General features: G+C 45.5%; 1 protein-coding gene across 4 annotated transcripts in view; it reads right to left on the reverse strand.

The window, feature by feature from the left end:
• The window catches only part of LOC146190336 (dopamine receptor 1-like), a 389794-nt gene that overhangs the window by 223871 nt on the left and 138938 nt on the right, over positions 1-26985 (reverse strand). The window contains exon 2 of one of the 4 annotated variants that reach the window (XM_084600806.1): positions 20264-20338. The exons of the other annotated variants lie outside the window; for them this stretch is intronic. The gene's annotated coding sequence lies outside the window, so the exon portion shown is untranslated. The remainder of the gene's footprint in view (positions 1-20263; positions 20339-26985) is intronic. 4 annotated transcript variants of the gene reach the window in all.

The raw sequence follows: 26985 nt of genomic DNA on the forward strand, positions 1-26985 counted from the left end.
CGAGCGCTGATTTTCAAGTAAAGACTTATTATCACAAATGACATTTACACACACACACACACACACACACACACACACACACACACACACACACACACACACACACACACACACACACACACACACACACACACACACACACACACGCACACGCACACGCACACGCACACGCACACGCACACGCACACGCACACGCACACGCACACACACACACACACACACACACACACACACACACACACACACACACACGCACACGCACACGCACACGCACACGCATACATACATACATACATACATACATACATACATACATACATACATACATACATACATACATACATACATGCATACATACATGCATACATACATGCATACATACATGCATACATACATGCATACATACATGCATACATACATGCATACATACATGCATACATACATGCATACATACATGCATACATACATGCATACATGCATACATGCATACATGCATACATGCATACATGCATACATACATACATGCATACATACATGCATGCATGCATGCATGCATGCATACATGCATACATACACACACAAAAAGCCACTTATCCTAGTCTTAATCTTCCTGCAACGACTTCTCAAGAAAGGCAATTTCATGGTTAATCAGTGACAATGACGGTTTTGTGACACACGCGGAGCCCCCCTTATCAATGTGATACGCTTCTACTAATTCTCTTACCATCTGATATTTGTGCTTGAAAATAAAATGCAGACGTCTCTTGCAGCAAATCGGTGCAGGTGTGTTCCCGTTGTCTGCGATGCAGAGCTAAATTCGAGCTACCTGCTTTGTCCAAAGAATTAGTGTTCCCTCAGGCGGTCGTTTAGGCAACGTCCTGTCTGTCCTACATACCTCGCACCGTATACAACCCCTTTTACGCAGTCCACCCTCCTTTCAGCATGGTTAACAGTACAGTCACCTTCAGCCCTCCTACCTAGTAGTGACTCGTGCCTTCATTGTACAGCCAGGCATATATTGCTCAACTTCCTTCGAGAGGTAAATAAAACGTCAACTTCAAATTTACTGCCAACTTTCTTCAGACGATGAGATACCGAGTGAATGTAGGTAATAACCGCGACCTTCCGGGGTTTGGTTGCTTCAAACATGTGGTTAGATTTCATTTTGGACACCATTCTTTCACATAGCGTTCCAATTGTGACCTCTGGAAAACCTGCCTCCCTAAGCCTGGCAATTTGAATTTTCACAAATTTCCTCAATCAGATGGAAACACCACTTATTTAGAGCGACGCGAACACATGAAGTGTCAATGCCATCTTTGACCAACTTGGAATGCCGTGACGAATACAACCAGCAAACATGCCCAGGTTCAAGCCTCAGCTCTAGATCCAGGAGCTGAATCCTGGCATGGTGAATATACTTTGTTGTAAAGTTAAGCCCATGGCCATTCTTGATAAAAGTGTCCAGCACAAGCTGCGTAAAGCTGTCGTTGCTTGCAAAGGCGAGGTAATCGTCCACATATCTAAGTATCGTAAGTATACCGCCCGGTGTTAACGTCCTCGTTTTTTCGCGATGTTTAATAATAGAGGATATAGTGGCGCTACGGGCGAGCGACGAGCATGGATCATTGAGCAACAGCGCGATGGTGTGCATGCTGCATGCATGTCCTGTGTTTAATTAATTCGAAGGTGAATCCTTGAAGAGGCTACAAGTTGTGATAGGCTTGACCGGCATCGCGACGTGTAGACGTACGCTGTGCGTGCTATAGGCATGGAGTGATCGTCACGTGGCGACGAGAAATAACTTTAACGTATACCTTTTTATATTTTTAGCCTGAAAATAGTATTATAATCAACATTTGGAAGATGGAGCTTTGATGGCTGTTCTCTGTACGTGACTTATTCGGCAAAACTTTGTACTACACTGGAACGTTCCCTGCAGAAGATCAGGGAAGGGCTCAGTGCCTAGATGTTTCTACGATTAAAAGTACCGGAGCCAAATATAAAGAGAAAACTAGGCTGCGTGCTGCGTCGACTGTCAGTGTCGTATCTGCAAAGCAAACCGAAGTATGCTTATTAAAGCGCTTGACGAGGTTCTTAACGATCGTTCACGATTCAACTAAACCACATTCCGATAAAGGCCATGGAGTGCAGAGAAATTTAAAAATTGATAACTGAAAAAAGGAACGAAGGCAAGGACAAGATAAACTACGTGAGGACAGGCAGTCACATGAGAGTGTCAACTCATTATGTGTCTGCCTTCTGTTATTTCAGTTCTTTCGCGCGTTTTAGAGCGCGCATAACTAGTTATAAATGCTCCCATTTACATTCAAATGCTACAGTGGTCATATTTATTAATATTCATAGTTTTACTCCGTGCCTACCTGCTGTAATCTAACGGCCGCAAAAGAATTATGACCTTACCGTCGGAAACATCATGAACACGGTGTCAGGTTTAAGCTTGACTTGTGACATGAATGGTTTTACATGACACGCGTGCGTGCATGGCAGCGAAGTATTTCAACGGCTGCGAAGCGCGACTCACTCACAGGTTGACAGCGAATTTTTTAATTTAGTTATGTTCACTAGAAATATTTTCTTTGTAGCAAGAGCACCGCTAAGGTTAGTTGGCCCTTATCGCGTGACAAACACTGCACTGATGAGATTTTAGGAAAACAAAACAAAACCCCCTCGGGTGCCTAATATATTTTGCTGCAGCTCACTCCTCTTTGTAGATATAAGGTTGCAACAAGAACATTTTTTCTAACTCTATGTACATCTCGCTATTGAAGCTCCAACCTGTAGTAGTTAAACTCAGTAGTACATTTCAATAGTAAATTTTTTTATTTCAGTTATTAACGCACGGAATTTCTTTTTTATTAGCTTTGCCACTGTGGGTTTACTCTTTTTTCTTTTTTTTTTAACCGGTTCCTCCCCGTGTTCGTACCCCGCTACTACCAGACAGCTTCATGCACGCACTTTGTTACGTCCATTCCTATGTTCTGAAATACTTTTATGGGGTATTTAGTATATATCATCTGTGCTACATATAAAAGTAAACAAGAATTACATTATTGGGTGCTGCTCTTGATACATTTGATCTCCACTCCCTCAGGTGTACGATTCACGATGCTCAAGGCACGGATTATTACAGATACACCAAGCAGTCATGACGTCAGAACGTCGGAATGATTGGGAGCATCGGTTTCGTACCGCAATATAAAAAACATAAATTAAATAATATATTTTTTGCGCCTAGGTTTCATGACCAGCGAAATACGTGAAAAGCACGTCGACAAGAACTTTAGTGACCTTGTACAGCCTCACTATAATGGCAGTGTGGAATTCCTGCTTAAAGCAATAAGGAATGAAAGAAAAGGAAACTGAAAGAAAAGACGCTATTTAAGGTCCAGTGGTTGTTGTTTATCTTTAGTTTTTTTTTTGCACGGCGTCACGTCGTGTGAAAGATATCTAATCGTCAGTGTCCGCGCAATTAGAATAAGTGAGCAGTTATACAGGTTTCTTTTTTTTTTTTTTTTTCAATAACAGTTATGATGCGTGAGCGTTCATGGACAACGCTTCAAAAGCTGCGGTGCGGATGAGCGGGAGCCTTTACCGCAGACATTTTTGCGCAGTGAGAGGAAAGATTTTCCTGCACATGCCTCGTCCTGTCGCATATGTAGTGCTCTCAGGTTATTTATGCAACGTGTTTTTAAACGGAGAGTCTTTTATCGTTTTCGGAAACATTATTCAAGCTCAAGCATATCTAAGCTTACCCCACACCACGAACAAACCGTGCATATTTTTCTTGACGACAAAACTTTTTGATGTCCGCACCAGCGTCTTTCAAACTAAAGTGGCTGTCTAAATGCGTGAAAACCTATCAGGGTGCAATAAAATAATAATAACAAGGACGAGCAACAGCATGCAAATGTTGCCTTTCATATGAAACTACCTTTCTGCTTCAAGTCAGGCATTTCTTAGTTTTAGAACCATGTTTAAAATAATGGGTTTAAAGATGGATATTGCATAGAGAAGATTAAAAAGAAAAAGGTTAGAGAGAAACGCGAGGCTGGGTAGCTGTTTGATATTTTGTTAATCGGTGATGATATTTTCATATATACTGTCATTTACAGCAAGCACTTTTAAAAATTACTTGGCAGGCAAATATCTAAGGTTAACAACAAATGTGCCAGTTAATGATTTCATAAGTGTTTCCCTAGAATTAGAGTGAAACTACTCGTTCTGATGTAGCAGGGGCTTCCAGGAATAAATTAAATGCGAACCGAAGTTATCGAAATAAATGGCACGCATGAAAACATTGCTCTCTGAACAGATACATTATGATGCGTTTTGATTAAATTTCATAGTAAAAAAACGCGGGAAAACAGGACACGCGATGAAAGACGCGACACAAGCGCTGACCCGCATCAGAATTGTATTCGAATAAAACGGTCCTTAAATGCTTTCCTTATCGGAAAAACGCCGAAAATAGAACAAGAAAGTCAGAATTTGTGTTGTGTATTTCTTCGTATCTCCCGTTTTTTCGCGCTGTTTCTTTTTTTTTTTTAGTATGAATCAATGTCAACACGCCCAAATCGTAGCTTTAATTGGTTAATTTTCAGCAGCAAAGCTTCTTATACTTCCTTTAAATTTACTACCGCGTTTTTATTCTGAATCTTGCAGAAAGCCTTCGTCTGGTTGCTTTAACAACGAGTGTTGGTTAAAGAATCGCATTTTATTTCCAAATTTTTTAAAAATATTTCTTTATTAAGTTAGTTTTTGGACGAAGTAAGCCTCATTATCTGTCTCAACTTAACTCAGACTATTCCGAAGTTGCACCCCAAGTAGTGGAGCTTACGCTCTAAGAAAAAATAGTACGAAACAGTAGTCAGTTACAGGTTCACCGCTGCTTACTAAACTGGCTTTCCATCGGCTTCCTCCTCCTCTTGGCTGCTTTACCTCGCCACATTCACTTTCCGCTGCTTCCAAGTCCCATAGCACTTTGGTGTCGTCTCTGGCAAAGAACGTCTCCCGTTCACTTTGCGTCTACACTGCCGGTAGTGCTAAGAGCTGCGCCCACAGTTGCGTGCAGAAGTGCTGTGTAGCACTTCTCACTCAGGAAAGAACAGCGGACACGTCCAGCACATTTTCGTCAAACGAAATCATTGCGGTGAGGTTACCTCTTCGATTTCGTTCAAGGTTTCTTCCCTCGGAGAGCCCTGCTGGACTACAAAAGCATTGTTTTAAATTACGGATACCAATTCGCTAGCGTGCTTCTGTAAAACCCCCGTCGTGCCGCGTTCCCGTCCTCTAAGAGGTGCAGTGGCTGGCACATCCGATCGCGCACGAAGCCTGCGCAGGATTGCGCGCGATAAGCAAAGCGCAGTTTATACCCTAGGGTGCAGTAAACGCAGAATTCTTTCCTTCCATTTCTCTCTCTCTCCGCCACTATCTACCTCTCCTCCTGTACACACGCACACGGGCAAAGCGCCACGGAGGTCGGAACGCGAAACCGCGATGCTCACGTCCAGGGCGTGTCGAGTGGACAGAGTGCTTTAATGGAAGGCATTAGGCTCACTTCCGACGTTTGGGGTATCCCAGGGGAAGAAGGAGAGAGACAGAGGGAGAAAGAGTGAGCCAGAGTGAAAGAGGAGCTTCACGAAAATGGCGGGTGAACATGCCACGTATGTCGCTACTACTCGGAGGGGGCAAGCACACAGAAAATCGGAGGTAAAGGAGAAAGAAAAATTGCTGAAGTCTCTGTTAGCAATGACCTTGCTCGGCTTGGCTTCTGTTTTTGTCTTCAAATTGTGGCCTGTTGTGTTGTCTCTGCACTTTGTGAAGGCTTGCGTGATATTTTTGTTTACTTCATCCCTTTCCTATCCGTTTAATTTTCTCCCCCCCCCCCCCCCCTTCACTTCGATAGGGAGGATGCCAGCAACGTAAACACGCTTTCGCTGTAAGGATGTTTTTTGCGGTTGACGCGGTAAGTGCCTACTCGCACCCAGAGTGCCAGTATAGTGTCAGCGGGGAGGACTTAATCACGGCCATTGCGGTAGCCTACCAGCCAGAGTACTCTTCACAATAAGAACGCTCTGTTAGTGCTGCGGTAGAGATTAAAAAAAAATAAACCACACTAAAATAACAAAGAGTGAGATCTTGAGCCTCTCATAAGTAGAAGGAAGGGTAGACTAGCCTACATCTGTCGCTCAGCTTTGTCGGAGGCGTTAGAAAGCTTCCCTATAGATAGATTTGCTTCCTTACGGCAAATGTAATCGTGGTCGTCAGCAAGATCAGCTCATGCTGTCGATGCGCTTGCGCATAGTACGCTTTCTCCGAGCCAGTGGTATAGGATGCAAATTTTTACAGAGCTGCCTGAAGATGCTATATACGTGTATCATATTTACTCGATTCTAAGCTGTCCGTTTTAGTCAGGATCGCGGTGACCAAAGTGCATAGACTCGAAAAATTTAAAATGAAGACTCCCCGCTCCATTTTTTTTCGCGGCTATATCTCGACGAAACGGGCGCAAGCAATAAAAAATATTTGACAAACAAAGTCGGCAAACGCGACACGAGTTCGCTTAAACTTTAAACTGCAGGCAGCCCCTACAAACTTGTTCTGATTTCCGTTACGGCTCTCGAACAACTGACATCAAACCAAGTAGCGCGCGCCCGCGATGCCCGTGAAGCCAGCCGAGCGCTGCAGATATCAAGCCCACGTGACAGCACGCCGATAGAATTAGCGGAGTCGCTTTCAGCTGGTTTCCGGCGTTTTATACCGCCACCTACAGTGTTTGAACGGAGCAGCATATTCGAATGACTCGAATGTCCAAGCGGTCCGCAGACCGACGCCGAAGCATCGCCCTCCTTCTCTCGTTCTCTGCAGGCCGTGCCACTTCCACTGGTACTTGTTCGCGTTCGATGGCATGCCCCCTACAGCTGCAAACCCGGTCGACTTGAGTTATGCCTTGCAGGAACGTGTGTTCCTAAAGTAAGTTGCGATTCCGCCGGCAACACTACAGCAATCTATGAAGTTCAGTTCGAAGCATCTCTCAACACGTGCCCCGGGTTTTGCGCACCGACAAATAAGCTCCATGAGTCGATTCCAGCTTGTGAGTACTTGCATACGCACGGGAGTGGCGGCCATGCCGGCGAGGGTGCTGCGTCAAGAGGCTCCTGCATTTGCGGCCGTGTTCATGTTTGTCAAACATTATGGTGTCGTAGCGCTGGCAGACAAGGACAAAGGACTAGGGACACACACAACTGCGCTGAACTTACAACTTTATTTTGGACGCTTTTGATCCGCGCATTTATAATTGACAGAAGGAACTGGACACGCAAGCGCACTCACAAGACAGATATTGCGATGCTGCTACTGAGATTGCTATATCTGTCTTGTGAGTGCGCTTGCGTGTCCAGTTCCTTCTGTCAGTTATAAATGCGCGGATCAAGAGCGTCCAAACTAAAGTTGTAAGTTCAGAGCAGTTGTGTGTGTCCCTAGTCCTTTGTCCAATTGTCTACCAGCGCTGCGACACCATAATGTTTGACAACCACCCCCAACTAGCCAGGCAGTATACCCTACATAAGTTCATGTTTGTGCATTATCACATTTAAGCAGTCCTAAATGCCTCTGTCAGATGTTCTCCTTCTTCCAGCACTAAACGGCCTCAGACGGACGACAGAAAGTTTTTCCAGACGTAGAACCTCAAATAATCCTCCATTAAAACGTGCCTCAGCCTAGAGAACTGGTGCGTGACGAACAGGAGACGCGCGTCTTATAACCGAACTTTTTGAAGTGGGTGGTTCCACAGACACTTTTGAAACTTTACCAACCGCGTTGCATGTAGCTTTATTGGCCATGAGGTTCAGATACTTGAGAAAACGATGGCGAATCGAATCCCCGCTTACGGCAGCCGCGCGAAATGCAGAAACCGTTGAAGTGCTACTGGATTCTGCGCGTTACATGCAGGATTCCGAGCTATATTTAAACTAATGTACAGTCTTCTGCTTTAACTACTCCTACTCGCTTGAAACGTCGATACAGTAAAGCCGCACATTTAGACTCTTAAATCTGCTCGCTGAAGCATAACGCAGAGTATATTGTTAATGGCATCTAGTACTTAGACATCGAATTTAAGAGTCGGCTGACAACTGCGAGCGTATTACTAACGGCTACGTTGTTTACGCCGGATCCCCTTTCACGTATATTTCCCGTTAACTATTCTAATTAATGCAGCAATGGCCGCTTGCCCAGGACTCGTCTGGCTGAGAAGTATACGCGCAAAGAAAAGAGTCCGCTTCGCGAGGCATAATATAAAAGCAAAAAAGTAAAAATAAAATGTGGGCAGGGCGCGCTGAAACGTTAAGGTGGCAAAATGCGAAAGTTAAGGGAAAACAATCCGTCTTTTCATTCCTAGAAGTAGCAGAACAAACAAACGCACTCAGGCGCCTGAGAAAGTCGCGAAGTGGCGTTTGGGAATGAGCTGCCTTTGCTGCTCCGTATCGGCTTTTATCGTGACAACCGACGACAGGTTCTTTCTAGGCGCCTATCGTGCCTGTCAGCGCCACACGGATGAGTAAGTTGCCGCTCGCGGCGGCGTGAACTCAAATATGCAGCTTCTACTCTCGGAGCCGCGTGCTCTGACGGTGACAGCGAGCGCGCCGCAAACAGTTCCGCTTCCGATTGAGAGCATGCCCCGCATCGAGTCGCGTCGCTTCACCGCCTCCACTGCTTCACACACACATGTTGCTGAGCGGTGCAAGAGCCTTGCCTTCAGTCTGCTCTTTGAGGCAGCTAGCGATGGCGAGGAATGCCTTTGCCATTGTCCGCGCACTCTACTGGAATTCGCCGTTCCGCAACCATCGACAAATGGGAGAACTGGGCATAAAAGAATAGTGTTTACTTGTCGCTTAGCTTCTCAAGGTCGAACGGATGGTGAGAAGTGACGCAACAAGCGATGATGCCGTAGGTGGACGACCTTTATATTCATCAAAGCCCAGATAAATCTCTCAGTTTACAATGTTTTTTTTTTCGCTTGTGTATCACATGCTCCACTCTTCAACCAGTCATTTTTAACGCGAATGGTAATTACCGCCTAACGACAAAAGTAATAAAGATTGGAGGTAAAGACTGGCGCTGGTGGTGGAAACCACCGTTACGTGAGCTGCCACCGGCGAAATCAAAAGAATGAAGTAAGAAGGTAGAGGAAACAAGAAACAAGAAGGAAATGTTATTGGTGACACTTAAGATACGCCTTTAAAGGCATGACGCGATAGCGTTAATGGTTCCCGTCTGTGGTTCTTGCGTTTCCTTGTTTGCGCACATGTACTCAGTGCTCCCTTAATTGCCAATCCCTTAACTTGTGCCCCTAATATCTCACACATTCTTAATAGCATACACTCCTCAATCTACCAAGTTATCCAGCTACCGCTCTTAAGAAATCACCTGACACAGCTGTAAAGCCCCGCTTTCATCGAGCCATACGAACGTGCCTGCGTAGCCTATAGGTGTAGCGTGCCTCCCTTGGCATCAGAGAGAACTGGAAGGTTGATTCTTAGTCCCCCCTCCCATCTAAAATAAGCCAGGTACGCTGGCAGCTCCTCCCAGCTTTGTAATGCCACGTTTTCTCGTTACGTGATGAAACCCACTACAGAATCATTGCTCGGCCATATCACCTGCCTGAGCCTTGTCACTAATTTGATTTGCTCACAACGCTTGCAGTGCCTGATTTCCTGCAGAGAGAAACCTTTAACACTATCGCATTCAAAAGATCTTATGAAATGGCAACTCAGAGCGGTGTATTTGGTGTCCGCGGAGTAATCGTATTCACAAGATGCGTCCACAAAGTGAAGACAAATATCGAGCGAAGGTGTCTATTCACATATACGGTCAATGCGCAAGAATTCTTTGCGTAGATGTTGATTGACATCCTGTACACACTAGAAAGTAACTACCACGTGCTAATAATGGCTGAAAGGAGAAAAGGAGCGCATACCTCAGAGTATGCGTTGAAGTTTTAGTTTCGTTTTTTTTTTTTTTTGTAGTTGACTTTGCCTTATTTATTTGTAGCTACAGATAGTGAGGTTTATGATTAATAGCTACCAAGGAAAGTCTACCTTCAGCTTGTGTGCTAAACGTGCGCCTGATGGGTGATAGAAGTATGAACAAAAAAAAAAAAAGAAGAAACGTAAAACGATTGTTACAAATTACGCCATTATTGCGGGAGTAGAAAAAACGCGGCACTGTTAAAAGAAACCAGAGCTGTTATATCGGATGCAGCTGGCACAGGACCGGGTAAACTGCAGACAAGGGAGCAGTGCTCGGATTGGGGCCACTTGGTTCTGTGCGCTGGTTTCGGCGCGCTACGACAACGCTACTAGCACATGAACGCGGTTAACTCAGCGTGCTCACGAATTCTCGTATCACAATAGTTTGACGTAGTGCCATAGATTATGTCCTTCTGTTTTTATTCTGACGTCAAAAGTCGCTTCACATTGCAGCCCTGGGATTGCATTGTACCATGGAGGAAGGAAGCTTAGGAGAGGCCCTGACGTCATTTTTTTGAAGCCGGCGCGGCGCCGCACCGCGATCGGACGCTGCAAAGTCTCTTGCTCCTTTACCCTTTCTCCGCGGCGCTTACGTACCTAAGGCATTTAGCAACGCTGTTGCTAGTGGCCCGAGTTTTCATAGCAACGCGTCGCCGTTGGTAATGGCCCGACTTGGCTAACCCTAAATTTTGACGTCCCTTCCGCCACGCTTTCTCCAATGAATTGGGAATGGCAAGGGCCTCTCCTAAGTTGTTTCCTTCCTCCATGCATTGTACAGTCCCATAGTTCGCCGCTTTTCGCTACAAAATGTTTAGCAGCCAGTTCCACTCTTGGTAGAGGATTGAGCCAATATAGGCACTTCCGAATATGGCAAACGAACATAAATAAAGTAAATGATCACCCTGCCTCTGCAGCCGGTCTAACAGCTACTCCCGAAAACTGCCTACAAAGCTAGCATAAGCCACTCAGAGGCCGATCAATATTGCAAGCCTACTTGTACAAAGGGGGCTGGTCAGTAGCTGACAATACGAGATTACCGCGCGAAGAGTTCTTCGCGGTATTGGTTTCCTGATTGGTCTGACTTCTCCAACCCTCAGTGGTTGCTTTTATGAGACAAACTGTAAGAAGTCAACTCAGATACGAAGACGAAGAGAACAGGTAGCTTTTTATTCCGAAAATGAGAAAAAAGAAACAACAAACGGCGAGAAATAGAAGAGGCCTAAGCTAGACTCGCATCCAGTGTCAGAAACGACGGTACATACAAAACCCTTACTCCCAATGCGCCTTTGTTCCTAATACCGCAAGTGAGGGTACAGAGGGCAGGGGCGAAAGACGGAGAGGGAAAAGTGGCGAACCTGCAGAGAGCAGCGCTCACTGAAAATGGGAATTGAATTCGCGAGAAAAGCGGCGAGTGGTTGTGGGAAGGAGAAAGCGAAGCAAGAGGTTTCAAACCAAAATCGAACCCCGACAGCCCTGACGCTGCTCTCATTGCTCTTACCGTTCTTATCCAAAAACATTTCGTATTGTCGGAGCGGCCAGTGTTTTCTGCGGTTGTGAGGGGTCTCCCCCCCCCCCCCCCCCCCCCCTTTTATTTTTCGCGACAGAGGACGACAGAGAATGACGGTGCGGCAATGAAGCGAACATCGGCATGACGGCATGAGCCATCGCGAAGTTCTTACCATGGACTCTCGGACGTTCGGATTGTGGCAATTGTGGACGACCGTCGGTCAACTGCGACCGCTTCAACGCACAACAAGAACACGACTGGCGATTTTTTTTTATTAATTTTGCCGCCGTCGAAACACGGCAGGCGTGGAAAAGATCGAATCATTACTTGCTTGTGTTCTCAGGACGAGTGGGGTAGAGCTTATAATATCGTTTTTTTTTTTTTGCCTCCTGCTGCCGCCGAGAGCAGGCGCTGTACTAAGCAAACGTGACGCATCTGGGGACGACTACCTGTACGACTTTGGCAAAGGCTGGCGTGGGTGTCATTTGGCACCACCGGTCGGCGTAAAGTAGCCTTTGCGTTACTTCTGAAAAAAAAAAAAAAAAAATATCGGAATATTCTACCGAACTGACAGGATTTTAACAAGCTACGTCGTAGATCGCCAACGCTAGATATTCTGTTTATTTTTGTAATGAATGAACTTTAGGTATTTAGCGCAGTGTCAAAATGTAATATAATTCTCTTATATAGCTTCTCTTATGCATTCTAAGGCCATGGCCACATTTGTTCTAGCCATTCATTTATATTTTTGTTGTTTGATTGTGTGTGCAAGCAAGCAAGCAAGCAAGCAAGCAAGCGTTATTTTCCCCATATATCATTTGTTTTCGCTAAACATTTCTTGAACACCCCGCGCCACCATTAAAGTTGAACCAACACACGTAAACGTAAGTACAACGGCCGCGATTCCTACCAGCAAATAACCGTATAGAAAAGCTCATACTCTCTTTCGTTTCGGCAAAAGTGCGGCAGCACCGAAGATTATTGGGCGCAGCGCGAGCCCATACCGACACCCATTTCGGTCACAGCCTTTTCGTATCGTTGCCTGCGTCGGGGTTAAGACCTAAAAGTCATGTACCAAAACCAAAAAGATACAGCCCTCGAAAAAAAAAAAAAAGTAGCTCCCGAGTGCGAGTTCTCGCTTGCAGTTAATTTCTTTAAGTTTCCTCACGCCCAGGTTACTTTGCTTTCAGGTTGTTTCCGCCCAGATTTGCTAGCTTGCAGGTTTGCAGGCTGTGGGTTTTGGGCAGCTTAAAAACAACAAGGTTGGAGGAAGGGTGTCCGAAACAGCGCTCAAGGTTGAACCGGCATGTCGCGCAGCCACGGCGGCTCTGCCGCTAAAAAGGAATCATTAAAATCGATGAACGCTTCTTCTGGGACCGTGCACGTGGTTATCGGCGAATAGCGCGTTGCTCGTTGGGTGGTGTTTGTGCCGCTGATCTACTCTCTAGCTCGCCCCAGCTGCGCGCTGGTGGGGATGTGCGTTGCACGAGTCGATATAGGTAATACGGTGTGTGCGCGCAGAGAAACGGATCGAAGCCACTTCAGCGCGCGAGACCGGGTGAATGTGTGGCCAAAAAAGTATTAATAGCTCGAGCTGAGCCGATACTTGCTGGGGAATTAGGATGATTGAAAGAGAGCACTTTGTCACATCTCGTTGAGCGGTCTAATGAGCCGTGCGAGGAACGGTTTCACGTTCTGGCTGACATCTCCTCGCGAGTTTAAGCTGAAAGCTATAAATCTAGCAAGCTGTACCAGGACACGTTTGCTGAATGTGGGAAATCAGTAATAGAACAAACAACAGGACTGCTTCATGTCTGCTCTATATGGTGCATCTTGTACCTCAAGATTGTGACTTTGGAAAAAGCGCATCGTAGCACAAGCGTATCTAAGTGCTTGGCTTCCTCCTCCTTCCTCCCTACCCTTTCTTTTATAGGGTAAGGATTCAGTGGTTACATCTTTACGTTATGCAAAGGTTACTTGTAGGATGTAATGCCCGAAGCGCATATAGGTTAACAGCGGTTTGCTGCAGTGACGACTGTCATGAAGACACTGACCAAAGCCGAGCTTCTTTAATATAGCGAGCAAATATGCAATACTAAAACAAGTGATCTTGGTCAATAGTTCTCTACGGAACTAAGTGGTCGAGGTTAGCGTCACATATTTGTTAATGACGATAGCCTACACAGAATTTGTTTACGCGCCTCTGGAAGGTATACATTTGTACCAATGAATGCTATCGCCACAGGGGTGATTTACTTTTGCTTTCTTTATCCTCCATAATCCAACTTTAAATTCAAGCCATCATATTTCTGAAGCAGCAGTTAAATCTGTGTGACCCCCTTTACCTCGCGAGGATATAATGAAGAGCTGGGGTATAAACGTAAGTGATATGTAACAAAGGCTGCATATACACTCATATCCAGTAATTCAGGGAGCAAGATCATTTTTTAAAGGAAGCTTGTCTATAAACGTAATTATTTTTCGCATGTCGTTAAGATAACACAGTAACAATCAGTGTATCAGCAGGGTTCTCTCTCATGAGTGTTGTAGTTTTCTGTTATTTGGTCTCAAAAACGCGTTTTCTAGTTCTCTACGGAAGTAGGAAATATCGGCGCCGAAGCACGAAAAACTCTAAAATCAATATTTGTTACTCGATCTGAAGAATAGACCATTATCATAATGATATAAATAACAATATTTTACAATATTTTACACTCGTCTCGCAATTATAGGTCATGTCCGAAAAAGGTGGGGACTTCACGTAAACACCCGCGGTTCCTATAAAAGTAGGGATTGCTAAATTCAGCGTGAGCAAGGCCACGCTTAAGCATAAAGCAAACATGCTCATGATGGATGTGACACCGCGTATGACGTATGATACAACGAAACGATAGCTCTGTTCATCTCAAAGCGTAGGCGTATAGCTGTAGGCAACAAATTCTTCAGCTTTGCTTTCGGGCCAAGTACCATGTTCGCGTTTCTTCATTGTTTTTGTTTTTATTTTTGTACATGTAAATCACGCCATCCATCTCGATCCTGCCCGTGTCCACCGACAGGTGAGCTACGCATGTTTGGCGCGCCAACTTCGCAACAGATTGCGCTCTCTGGAGGAGCAACGAGTTCGCGAAATTCCCTCGAGGGGCTGAGCAAACGTCGATAGCGAAGCTAACCGATGGGACTGCGCGCATTCAGTGCAGCCTCTGCGAGCGAAAACGCGAGCGAGTGCAAGCAGAAGGGTGCCTGCGGTCTTCATCAGAAACCGCAGAAAACTGCGGAGGGGAGCTCCACCGGATCAGTTTCGCGATCGCAGCTGCTGATGGCTCCAAGGGGAAAACTTCTCTCCCCAGGAATCCGCTAATGTATACCTGTAGGGCGGCAGCACTTAGCTGCTGCGCGTGGGGTCGAGGGTTCGATATCCATTTCTGGGGCATCGAAGTGTGTTTGGGCACACGCTTGCCACAATTCGATCGCATTCTCAATTAAGACAACAAACCCAGAAGTTCATGCCGTGAGCATTATTTTGTCAATCCTTGTTCACTGTACAGTTTGCTGGTATAATGCTGCTGAAAGCACCTTCCGCGCGCCGGTACCATAAAATCTGCAGATTCATCCGGGCTCGTCGACAGTCGGTTTAGAAAGTGCAGCTCGGAAGCGTGCATGCGAAGGTCATTTATTGCGGATACAAAATGTTTATTGCGGTATGCTAAAGCTCTTTTGCACTGACACCTCTTCAGTAGAAATAATTTTTAAGGGAAACTAAAACAATAGTCTGTTGTGGGAAATATCGGCTGACGAGAACGCATTCGAGGCTTATTTAAGAAACCACCGGGAGTGTTCTACTTATAGAATCACATTCGCCATTCACTGTTTTTACAGCAAATTTTCTGCATTATGCGCAAGATGGATTTTCAGTTTATACAAGGACACAAACAGACAAAGAAGACGCCGTTTCTCAAGAACGTCCCTTCTAGTTTTGAAGGCGTTGTCTGATAGACGTGGTCTGGTACTGAAAGACAAATACTATTGTCCACTACTACTGGTGAACTGCTCAAAAAGAGCTCGGTGCAGCAGAAACATAGTTTTGGAACTATACTACGGACATCAGAGTCGTCTCCAGAAAAATTCAAACTTCAACGAATGCCGTGGGTGGATTCCGCTGTTAATGGAGGGGACAGTCAAAAGTCAGACATCGACAGTGAAGAGCAGGACATGAGACACGTCTGCACACAATGGGCCATTGTACTCACCACTGCAATTTAAATTCCTCAACTAAAATTCCTAATATTTTCAACTTAACTAATATTTGGAAAAGTGGTTACGCCATACGGCTGATGAGCCCGAGGGCACAACCTTGTGCCCGGCTACGTTCCAAAGTTTAAACACCAGGCGCCTGTCCCAGTGCACGTTGAAGAACCTCCCAAGATCAAAGCCTTCCACTGCAAAGTATCTCAGAGGTGCCGTAATTTTGAGGTATTAAACGCTAAAGGCCAAGACAAACCAAACCAACAAAAACCGCGCCACCGTAAATGTCGGTTGACTCGGTTTATTTGAATCATCAGTATTACAGCTTTGGCGAGAGCACAAAAAAAGCACCTCACGCTCGAAACTCCACAGAAGACATCCCAAGAATGCAGCGGATGCGACGAAATGCAGCTCGTGCCGCTGAAGAACGAATGCGGCCACGGGAGGCGCGAGATGCGCACTCCCAGCAATTAGAAATTGTGCGGCGATTTTGCGGTGCTTATAATGTAACGTTATTTCAAACAATGGCGCGCTCTCGAAGCGAGTGCCCGGCGCAAGCTTACAAAGGGGTATCTTTTGATCTCCGTACAGCTCTTGAGAGTTTATATTTTCTGCGAGGGAAAGACTCAGTCTGGCCACGGGCCGATGCTTCTTCTTATATACATTCCCCAGTGTTTCTAGATGTTCTGCGCATATCCAGCACAGCGGGCACAGTCGGCTGAAGAGCTTAAGTCCTGGGCTCTCGAGGGCAGAAAGTAAAAGGAAAGCACTTAATTCCACACTGAGCTTTTCATTCTTAAACAGCAAAGTATCAGACTTGGAGGATTCTTAGGAAATCCAGATACACTGCGCGAGGCATTCGTGGACTGCGCTGTTTTCTTTTTCCTTTTTACTCGACCAATTCGTCTGCAAGCGAAAAGAGTTGTGAAATACTGCGGCTCATGGCTGCACTTAAGCCGGCAGTTAAATCCAAGTCCTTTAAGAACTGCTTTCCTTCCTCTCCCTTCCAAAGCTGCCAGCAGATTTTACCTTTTTTTCTTTACTGCAAAAACATGAAAGATGCGTTGAATTCGTACAGGAAAAGAAAGACCGCCAAAAGGGATTTGTTGTGGTGCGCTGATTTTCAAGTTGCTTCGCTCTTGAAACACATCTCCTGCGTGCATTCCTGAAGGTTGCAAGATGAGCTCGCGGACGAAGCGTCTGCGGTTGCTGCGATCCATAACTACTGTGCGGTTGTCGCGTGCCTTGGGCAGAATTATACTGAATTTATTGCGGCCACAAGAAAACAAAACTATCGTAGATCACATAATTGGCACTCATGGGAGAAACAGTTGAAAATACCTCTCGGAACTTAGGAAACATCATGCAAAGAAAGTAGATACGAAGCATTAGGCTAAAACACCTTTTCTTTTTTTTTCGATGAGTTCTCATCGACTGCTGTAGTCAGCTCGCTTCATTGTATAAAGGGATTCTAAACTTCAAAGGCTGCGTAATGTTATTTCTTTTTTTTCTTTTTTTTTTTTTTTTTTTTTTACGAAAAGAGCTGTTATATGGACCGCCCATTGATTCTACGTAACTGTTTTTACGAAGAAATCCGCTATACGGATGCAGACTGATCTTCTGTGAAGCTGTGGTCGTAGAACTGGACAGGTGTTTGAAGGAGGACAGGCCGGAAGACGCTCTGCAGGGTGCGTGGGCACTCTCCAGGTCCAGAAACGGCACCCTTCGGGCCAAGAAAATGCAGGAAAGCTGTTCCATTCACTGCGGTTCCACAGGGGGCCTTGGGTGAGCTGCCAATCTACCGAATGCCATCCTGCAGAAGCGGCCTCTACCACCACCCGCACAGCGCCGCCGTGGTGGCGCAGTGGATGTGGCGCTTGACTGCTGGGCCCGAGGATGCGGTATCGAATGCCGGCCGCGGCGGCCGCTTTTCAGTGGGGGCGAAAAGCAAGGTGACTCGCGTGCTGCGCGATGTCAATCTGGCACGTTAAAGAACCCTTTAGGTAGCAGAAATTTCCGGCGCCCTCCACTACGGTGTCTCTCGTAGCCTGAGTTACTTTGGGACGTTCAATCCCACATACCAAACCAAACCGAACCGAGTCAAACCACCACCAGCCACATCCACCCGCCGCCAACTTGAACTCTGGATCTCTCTTTCTCTCTCTCTCAGGCACACATGCAGGAGGATAGAGAGCGACATGCAGAGTGTAGATGCGTCTATTAGAAGTAGGCTCCTCGCATCACCAATGTATCGCGGGTGGCAGTGACCACGAATTCTTCCTTGAAGAAGTTCGCGCTGGAAGGCCATGCGGCAAGGAGAGAGCTGGAGACGTCATCAGTACTGTGCAACCGCCACCTCATCTGCGTGACATTTGCGACCTAAGATTGCTGTCGCCGAATCCTTTACCTAAGCCTTTGCCTGTTTTTTTCCGACAACTATTTTAAATATCATGAGCTACATGAGCTTTCCTAAAGCTTGGAAATATAAGAAGCTTATTCTGATGCTCAAATCGATAATAACGGCCGTCGGAATTAAAACTACCGACCGATTTGGTCTGCAGTTTATTCAGGCGTAAGAAAAGCGCTTTTGGTTTGGAAACCGGCCTGATTAAAAAGTTCCAGATATGTTAGTTTAACCAGCAGATTCACATGCAGCGTTTCTGAACATTTTGAAGGACTCCAATGGAGCCGGGGCTTGTAATGGGACTCTGTAAAATTTAGCAGTACAAACATTGCTTAATCCACTGTTCTCCTAATAGTAGGTAATTTTATGTGCAGATGCTCTAACGTCTTAACTATTTGTTGAATAGTTACTATGAGGAGCGATTGTTTCTTACCCTGAGTCGACATACCCTTTCTAGTTTGTTTTTTTCAGCATTTTGCCAGTGTAGAAGTTTTCATTCCGCGTGTAAGATAGTATTTTGGTTAAGTATTTGTTTATACTCCTTTAAGTAGTCTCTATAGGAACCGGTTTTCGAGTGATCATGTTTCAAGGTTTGCGTTAATTTGTTTTTTATAGCAAGTATTTATGCTTCGCGTAGGCAGGCGCCTTCAATGGCTTTGAACTCAGGCTCTTTCATTAGTTATGCGACTAACTAAAGCATTTTCCACTTCATAATATTTGGTTCACTGGTTGTCCACCCTAATTCGTTAGTGTGAGAGAACACGAAAACACTTTTTCGCTAATGGCTTTCTTTCTGACTGAACGATGGCTGGAGCCCTTGCTATATGAGCAGTTGATTCAATGAGTGGTGATACGGTTCCGAAATACATCTACCGACTGAATGTTGAAAATGCCGTAGCTGCAAATGAAGATGGTGCTCGAGAATTAGTGAGAGTTCTGGACGAGCAGCATTCAACAGACACGTGCGCAGGTGTATATTATCACGATAGCACTAAACGCCCCGTTCTCCAGAAAATCTGGCGTCGGCGGTGCCGGCGTTCTGAGTGGAACATCACGGGCTTGGTTCTGACAGGTGGCCGCTCACGTGGCCAGACACTCACTGGTCGTAACGTTGTCTGACGTCACACGAAAACATGAAGTGGTCAATCTGGTAGAACCTTCGAACTTGGGATTCTCAATTCATTGCAGGGAATGCGAGCACGAAGAAGGAACATGGCGATAGATTGTTTTTTGGATGAAGGTTTTAGATCGTTTTGGATTTATAGTATTCTTGCTGTGAGGTAGCTGTGCGTCCACAATCATTGCCATGGTTATTGCGCCAATGCTTAATACATAGTGGGTACCATATAGTAAACGTATATACCTGAGCGATGAAGCATCCATGTTTAGCCTCTATACTACTTTCAACCATATTTAACACTAAGATCGTTGGTAATAGCGCGCAGACCTTGGTGCATGCCGGTTCTTATATGTGTGTGTAACCACGAGGTTGCGGAATAACACCTGACCGGCACTGCTACCCTTCATGCGGAGGAAGAGAAGGCAGCACATATAGAGCAATGTTTTTTTTTTTCTTTCCTGCTGACCGCTGTGATGGTAATATTATGACGTGAGCGAGCGATACGAAGTGTTGAAATGCTGTCGTTTGTTATTACTTTCAAATACAGACTCTTCGTTCAGAGGTCTTTGGAGTGTCGAGGTTTATGCACGAACTGAAGATGAGGAACCGGGCAAATATATCTTCTTGTGAACGCCACAAATCTCAGCGCCTTCGCGTAATTCCGAAATAATATTACCCATTTGAAATATAACAAAAGTATTTTTATATGCGTAATCCAAACAGCTGCATAAAATCCTAATTACAGACTACTTATAGATGCATATCTATATATATTGCGTAAATGTGATCTATCTCTGCACGCATAGTCTTCGTAAATGCAGTTCAAGCAAGGCCTTGAGGACACCGCTTTAGTAGATCGTGCAAAATACCAACTAATACAAGAAGGCGGTAAGCAAGACGTGGAAATCAAAACAGTTGACGGGCATTGTTTCGCTTACCGAATTGGCCACCACACAAGCGCCAGAAAGTCTCCATAGCTATTCCCAGCGTGCGAAGCATCACCATGAACTCACCTGCGAATAAAAACAAATATAAGACATGCGATGTAGCAACTCGTCTGTACTGGGTCAAGAGGGAACAGATAAGACTAAGCACAACCGATAAACACTTTGTGTATGGCGATGTTTCCTCAGCTTTCTATCTTGCTCAACCGACCTGCCTTTTGTCAGACTTCCATTGAGCTGTCCTTGCAAATGGTCAGTGTCTTGCTGATAGCACATGACGAAGCACCACAATTAGCGAACTGAAGCGTAAAGAATGGCCTTGTTCAGCGACAATGAGACGATCGCCGACGGGATAACATAGTAACTTCGAAACGGCGCTGAAAAAGGAGTTTTTTCTGCCTTTTTTCCCTATCCCTGCCTTTGCAGCAAAAGAGAATCAGGAAGGCTCCAACAGGCCATGGGTAATGTGGCCCTCGTATTCTGCGTTGTATTACATGTCTTTGGGCGCAACCGATCAAATCTGTTTTTGTCGTACGGAGATTATTATCGCCACAATGCTGTATACATCACTGTGCGTCGTTGTGGTCCTGTAATAGGAAGGTGAAGTGCGTAAGCTTTATCTGCTTTGATGCGGACGGCTAATTAAATTGTTCTGTGATCTATTCTGTGAAAGTTGCGCGAGCGCGCACGTGAAAGTAAGTTCAAAGGTGAGGCGAAAAGGAGACAAGACAATATTCCTTTAAAGCTCTACAGGTGTTCCAAAGCCCTTCAATGTATTTTGAGTATGTAACTAATCTGACGTTAACCCTCAGTTCAAAGTGTGGTTTAAAAACAAAGCAATTGCCAAGGGTGGCATTGATTCAGAAAACTATCAATGTGACATTTCGTTAGCCAAGGAAACAGCTGACAAAGAAGGCGCTCCCTAGTCAATTAAAGCAGCAGGGCGCTATTTTGACGGCACCAGGTAGAAGTGGCGCTACGTTCGACCAACGAAGTGAAATATTTTGAGCGTAGCAGTACTGCTACCATTCGTGAAGGTCAAATAATGCCGGGATTTGACCTCTAACGAAGGAATGCAGTCGATAATCACGTACGCGAACGCCGTGGCAAAGATGCCTCACCGTTGGCGTCACCATGTGTACAAAATATTGACGTCCAGTCTAATATGGCGATGGCGAACACGATGGTGACCCCCAAAGTTATCCCGATATGATGATGTTCATTTTAATTCGATTATAGCGAACACGATGATGAGTCCAAATTTGGCCTGGGCCGTCGCCATATTTTGACCTCAGTCAATTTGAAACACAATCGACGAACAGGAAAATGGCAAACAAGATGGTGATCTGAGACCCCTCCAAAATTTGGCCTGGACCACCCCCGAAATTTTTCTTTTGTCGATTTGGACAAAATCATTGTCCAGTCTGATTCGACTATGGCGAACACGATCACAATATTCAAAGTTGGCCTAGGCCACTCCAAAATTTGCCCTACCCCAAAAAGTTCACCCAATGGACCAAAATCATGTCTTGTCTAATTTCCTATAGTGAATACGATGGTGCATTCCAAATTTGGCCCGGGACATTGTCAAATTCGATGTTGGCTGTTTTGAATTAAAACTATACTCACCGCATGTAAAGGTCGACATTAATAAAGAATTTACACAACCCTGCAACCCACGCCTTTTCCCGCATTGCTAAGTGAGTTATCGGTGTATTGCTCTTAATTCAGTTTTGGCAGCGTCGAGCCACTTGGGAAATCGGTAAAATAAGCGACACTGCAAAGTACACAAGACCTATGGTCTCCCAAGATTACTGGAGAAAAAAGACAATGTATCTTCGATGTTCTATGTTCGTATGTCTTCCTTCGCCGTTACAGTCTGGTGATGTGAAAATGTCAGGCATGGTTGCCGTTAAGGACTGTTCGCCATTTTCTTGGTTTAGAATTCTCACCTTCTGCCACGCGCACAAAGGTGCGGATGAGCGTAAAACTGGCAGTGGTTAAGGTGAGAAAGGCATGGTAAAATATAATGTATTGTCTGTAATTTAATTCGCTGCGTTTGGTTTCGCTCCAGAGCAAATGCATCTAGTGCATTAAATATGCGAATTTCCCGAATAGAGTCCCAACAATTCACGAAAAGAAAATATAGATTTAAATTAAGATTGATATCTACTGGGCGACTGAAAGCAATTATGCTTGAATCCACGCTTTAGCGCTAGAGATAAGTATGAAAACGTACAGTGACACACATACGAAAAAAAAACACACACAAAAAAAACAGCTGAGGTTGATTCACCAAGATGAAGACACCAAGAAAAAGGAAATATACGGTAGAAAAAGACAACGGCCCCGACCATTCTTTCGACAGGAACATTCTGTATAGTTCAGCCCTCTGGATCTCAGCGAATGCCTCAAAGCCACGGCGCGTCTAGAAGATAACAGCGCCGTTCGCCAGCTCGAGACACTACGGCGTGATGGGTATGATGGACGAGGATCTCCCGCCTACAAGTCCTTCGGGAGTCTGAGAGAGCAGGAGAGACGCGGAGAGAAAGGTGGGACACAAAAACACGGGGCACGGTGTAGGCTCGGAATACAGAGGGCTTCGACGATGCCGCGCTGCATTTTGGACAAGAACGCGTGCATTAGGCATGCACGAGACCGGAATTCACTTACTCCGTCCCCTGAGGGGTATTCAGTTTGTGTCGCCCCGTTTTTTTTTTTCTTCTCCTATTTTGGATATCTCGCTTACGTTTTGCGGGCGCGATAACATTTGTAAGAGGGCCCCTCTAGGTCTCCTTGCGCGGGCTCTCGACCATGCATTAGTTTGATGAAAGATGTGGCAATGGCGACGTCGTTCTACCCTTCTTCGCAGCCTCAGTGGTTGTAAGGGCGGCTTTTCCTGTGGCTGGTGTGCTGAGTGGAAAAAGTACGCTGCCTACGGAAGTATAAGGTAGGAATTCAAAGAAGGACGTAGCAAGGGGAAGGAGAAGAAAACGTGAGGTACAGCCTAAATGGATTTTCCGGGGGCACATTTTTTGAAGAATTCGGCAAAAGGACTCCGGCTTTTAGAAGATTCGCAAACATAGGGTCAGCATGTTTGTAAAAAGTCAGTTAGAGTTTGGTTAGGTCTAAGCCCGAGTGTCCTGTCTTTGGGGTCCTGTACGTCGTTGCTATGAAAATGTCTTGCTTATAAAGCCAGTGTGAAGTTTCGCGTAGAATACTGATTATGAACGACGACTACATTGAGCATCTTAACTTCCAACACAGCGCTACCGCATATAACAAGTACCTATACCGCGCGCAAGCGCCTGCAGTAAGACGTAAGTTCCACTACAATTCTACAGATACTGTTATTGATCCTGTAAATAACTGTGTATGAACATGTGGCACATACCAAGTTGGATACTGAAAGCAGAATTAGCGGTAGGAGCAGGCTGCACAGTATACCAGGACTCTCATCATTACTTCGCGGACGTGGGGTTTATACTTCGAACGATGTTCTTCAGAACCGTGATTTGCGACGTTGAGGCATTCCTGAGATATCGCGCGTCATCGGATCATATGCGACAGCTTCGCTACTGTCTGCAGTCCCGCCCATGCCTTCAATTTTCACGCCATCAACTTGAAGCAGCAGGCAAGTGTAGACGCAATAACATAACGTCGTGAGAAGACATCTCACTGCAGTTCATACAGCACGGGGCATTGATTGTTCACACCAAATGAATCTAATTTTGAAACAGTACTTCGTCACCCCTTTTGTGTTTAATTATAAAGTGATTGTGCTGGTCAAAGGTCGTATCATATCGATTAAGCTCGCTGTTCTTTCTAAATGCACCGCTTGTCGAGAGGCGTAGCGTTCGATTGGCTGTTTATGCTAAGCTGCGTTTGTTATGATACGGCTGATGTATTCTGACAACTCACAGAGGAAGAAATACTGATGGGGCGTCAAAGTATAATAGCCATCACTCGGAAGACTTTACAGAAAGCATACCAGACTTTAACCAGAAAGCCTGCATAAAAAAATAACTAAAATTTTTCCGGGTCGTCTTGGGCCTCCCGCACCACAGCATAGCTGACGGGTTACACTGGTGCTTGGGTCTGCGGACGCTAAAGGTCCCCTTAAAGGATAACAACAACCGATGCCGTACCTTGAAAAAGGCGAGCAGGCACAGCTTCTCATGTATGGCGAGATTCGCCGCGAAGAAACAAATCCCGCCTCCTGACTCTCCCCCGAACGGATCTATAGAAGGAGTAATTAAGGTGTGGAAGCCATTCCTTGTCAAAACAAATATAAATTATGAACTGCAATGCAGTACTCAAGCTCGACGAGATGAGGTGAGGGAGATGCGCAAGTGATGTGGCATTGGCTCATCCAATTCCACTAATGACGCAAGAATGAGGCACAAGCGGCGATATTCACAGGCGTAGCCTCGAGCCTTATCTCACTCATGAAAGCTGTCGCTGCCATAAAAACAAGTAGAGTAGACTGTCAAATGTACTAAAACGGAGCTCCCGCTAGCTCGAAAGAGTTGGAAGCGAAATTCTGGCGGCTGAACAATAAGAAAGCGCTCGAAAGAATGGTTTGGTTTGGTTTGTTGGGTTTAACGTTCCAAAGCAACTCAGGCTATGAGAGACGCCGTAGTGGAGGACTCCGGAAATTTCGACCACCTGGGGTTCTTTAACGTGCACTGACATCGCACAGCACACGGGCGCCTTGCTTTTCGCCTCCATCGAAATCGGACCTACACTGAGCTCAAGGCAAGACAATAACAGTGCACGTACAATGACTCGATTGAACCCGCGATGGCTGTTTCGGAGCGCATAATATCGGGTTGATAGGTTGATAAGGTACGTTCGGTTTGATTGAACAGACGTACATCGCGAACTTTGAAAAAGTCCATCATTTTTGCTTAACTTTCTCTTTTTAATCAATAATATAATGTGTTTGTTTAATTCGAACTCCAGGGACAATGAAAGCAACGCACTTCACCGACAAGTTCTTTGTCAGCGGGCTCGTATTACGAACTAATTTCGTTCACCTAAAGTTGATATCTTTATTTATTTGTTATTGCTGTGCGCACTGACACAGCGCCGCATGTGGACAGTGCGAGGTCTCAGTGAAATTTTCTCGCCCGCTATCAGCAAAAGGCGACGCAGACGCGCGGTGTCGTCGAAGCCGGGCAGCGCGATCCATCAGAGGCACCTGCAACAAAGCGGCACGGAAATGGCGCGCGGGGTGTGCGAGAGAGAGCCTTGCGGAAGCCTCGGATAATGCCGCGACGTTGTCGACGATGATCGGTTCCCGCTGTCGACCAGAGCAGCTCTGCCGACAGAGAAGAAATGGAAAGTGGCGAGAAATAAAAAATAAAAACGAACAGAACCAGCTGAACCATCTACTCAAATCCGTACAAATAACCAAGGAGAAAGTGGGGGAAATCATCAGGCGGACGCTTCTGTGAAGAGCAGCTGTTTTGGGATCAGCTTTCGCCAGTCGGGCATGGTATGGGTTTGAGTGCGGCTCGTTCCGAAATAAGCGGCACGCGGGAATCGCAGTGAAAGATGCCCGATCAACAAGACGGTGGGGAAGCAATAGAGAAATAGGGGCAGTAAAACCGAAGAAAGAAGGAGGCGAGATTGAGAGAAGGGACATGCGCACGGAGCAGGAAGGAGATGCGGATAAAGAGATGGCCCCAGCACGACAGGAAGGATCGCGTAGCTGTCATTATTGAGGGGCGGAATGGCCTTGAGCCGTCACCCGCTTCCAATGTTCGTTTATGCCGTGTTCACGCTGCTAGTGGAAGGGGACGAAAAATGAAAGTAAAAACTGCTGGTGGCACTGTGTATGCACGACGCAAAAGAAGAGGCATTGAGTGAGGAAAGGAGCAGAACGCGACGAAAAGAGCACCTTTAAAACGTGCGTAGCTAACGTAACTAAAGGATTTGTAAATGTTATTTGGTTTTGAAGTGATGCCACTTAAACTCACTCTTTAGAGGTATATCCGGCTTCACTGTAGACATTTACTGCGTTGTTTTAAACCTGGATTGATTCCAAATGATATAGCATATTTTGTTAAGCTTCTTTTGAAAACACGCGCCCTCTATTAACAAGCATCTCCTTGCATGGGCGCCCTGTGAAACAGAAAATATATTTCGGCAAGTTTTGATTCTACGTGTATCCACTGGTCGTGCCTCCGCCCACTACGTCCAGTGGATGACAGTTCCCGCACGTACGTTATGCAGCGTTTTAAATAACTCTTTCTTGAAGTGATGTTTTAAATGTGTTTACAATTTGTTATGTGTGCATGGTTAGTCTTCACCAAAGTACGTCATCATCGACGCACTGTGAAATCAGAATACTATATTAATTTTTTTACATGCATTCATTTCAGTGCCAAGCCTAATATTGTGTCCCAGTATACCAAGCCTGAGATAGCGCCATCACATAACGCTTACCTTACTGATCTGTGCCGATTTATACTCCAATTCTACGTTTGATAATAGCAGGATTAGAGGAGACCGGGAGTGGAGGCCATGACAAACGCGAAAGCTCCGATTCCGCACAGGATGCACTAATAGCGCCTTTACTCCACCTCTCACAATAATTCTCTGAAGCCGTTCGCTCATTGTACAACGTTTATTTGTAGAACATGGAGGCTACGTTCGCTCGCATGAAGCTTATGGAAATGTCGTAGCAACTTCCGAATACGGCGTCCTCG

This window comes from Amblyomma maculatum, chromosome 4 (genome assembly GCF_055883805.1).
Source record: "Amblyomma maculatum isolate TAMU_Amacu chromosome 4, ASM5588380v1, whole genome shotgun sequence".
Lineage (NCBI taxonomy): Eukaryota > Metazoa > Arthropoda > Arachnida > Ixodida > Ixodidae > Amblyomma > Amblyomma maculatum.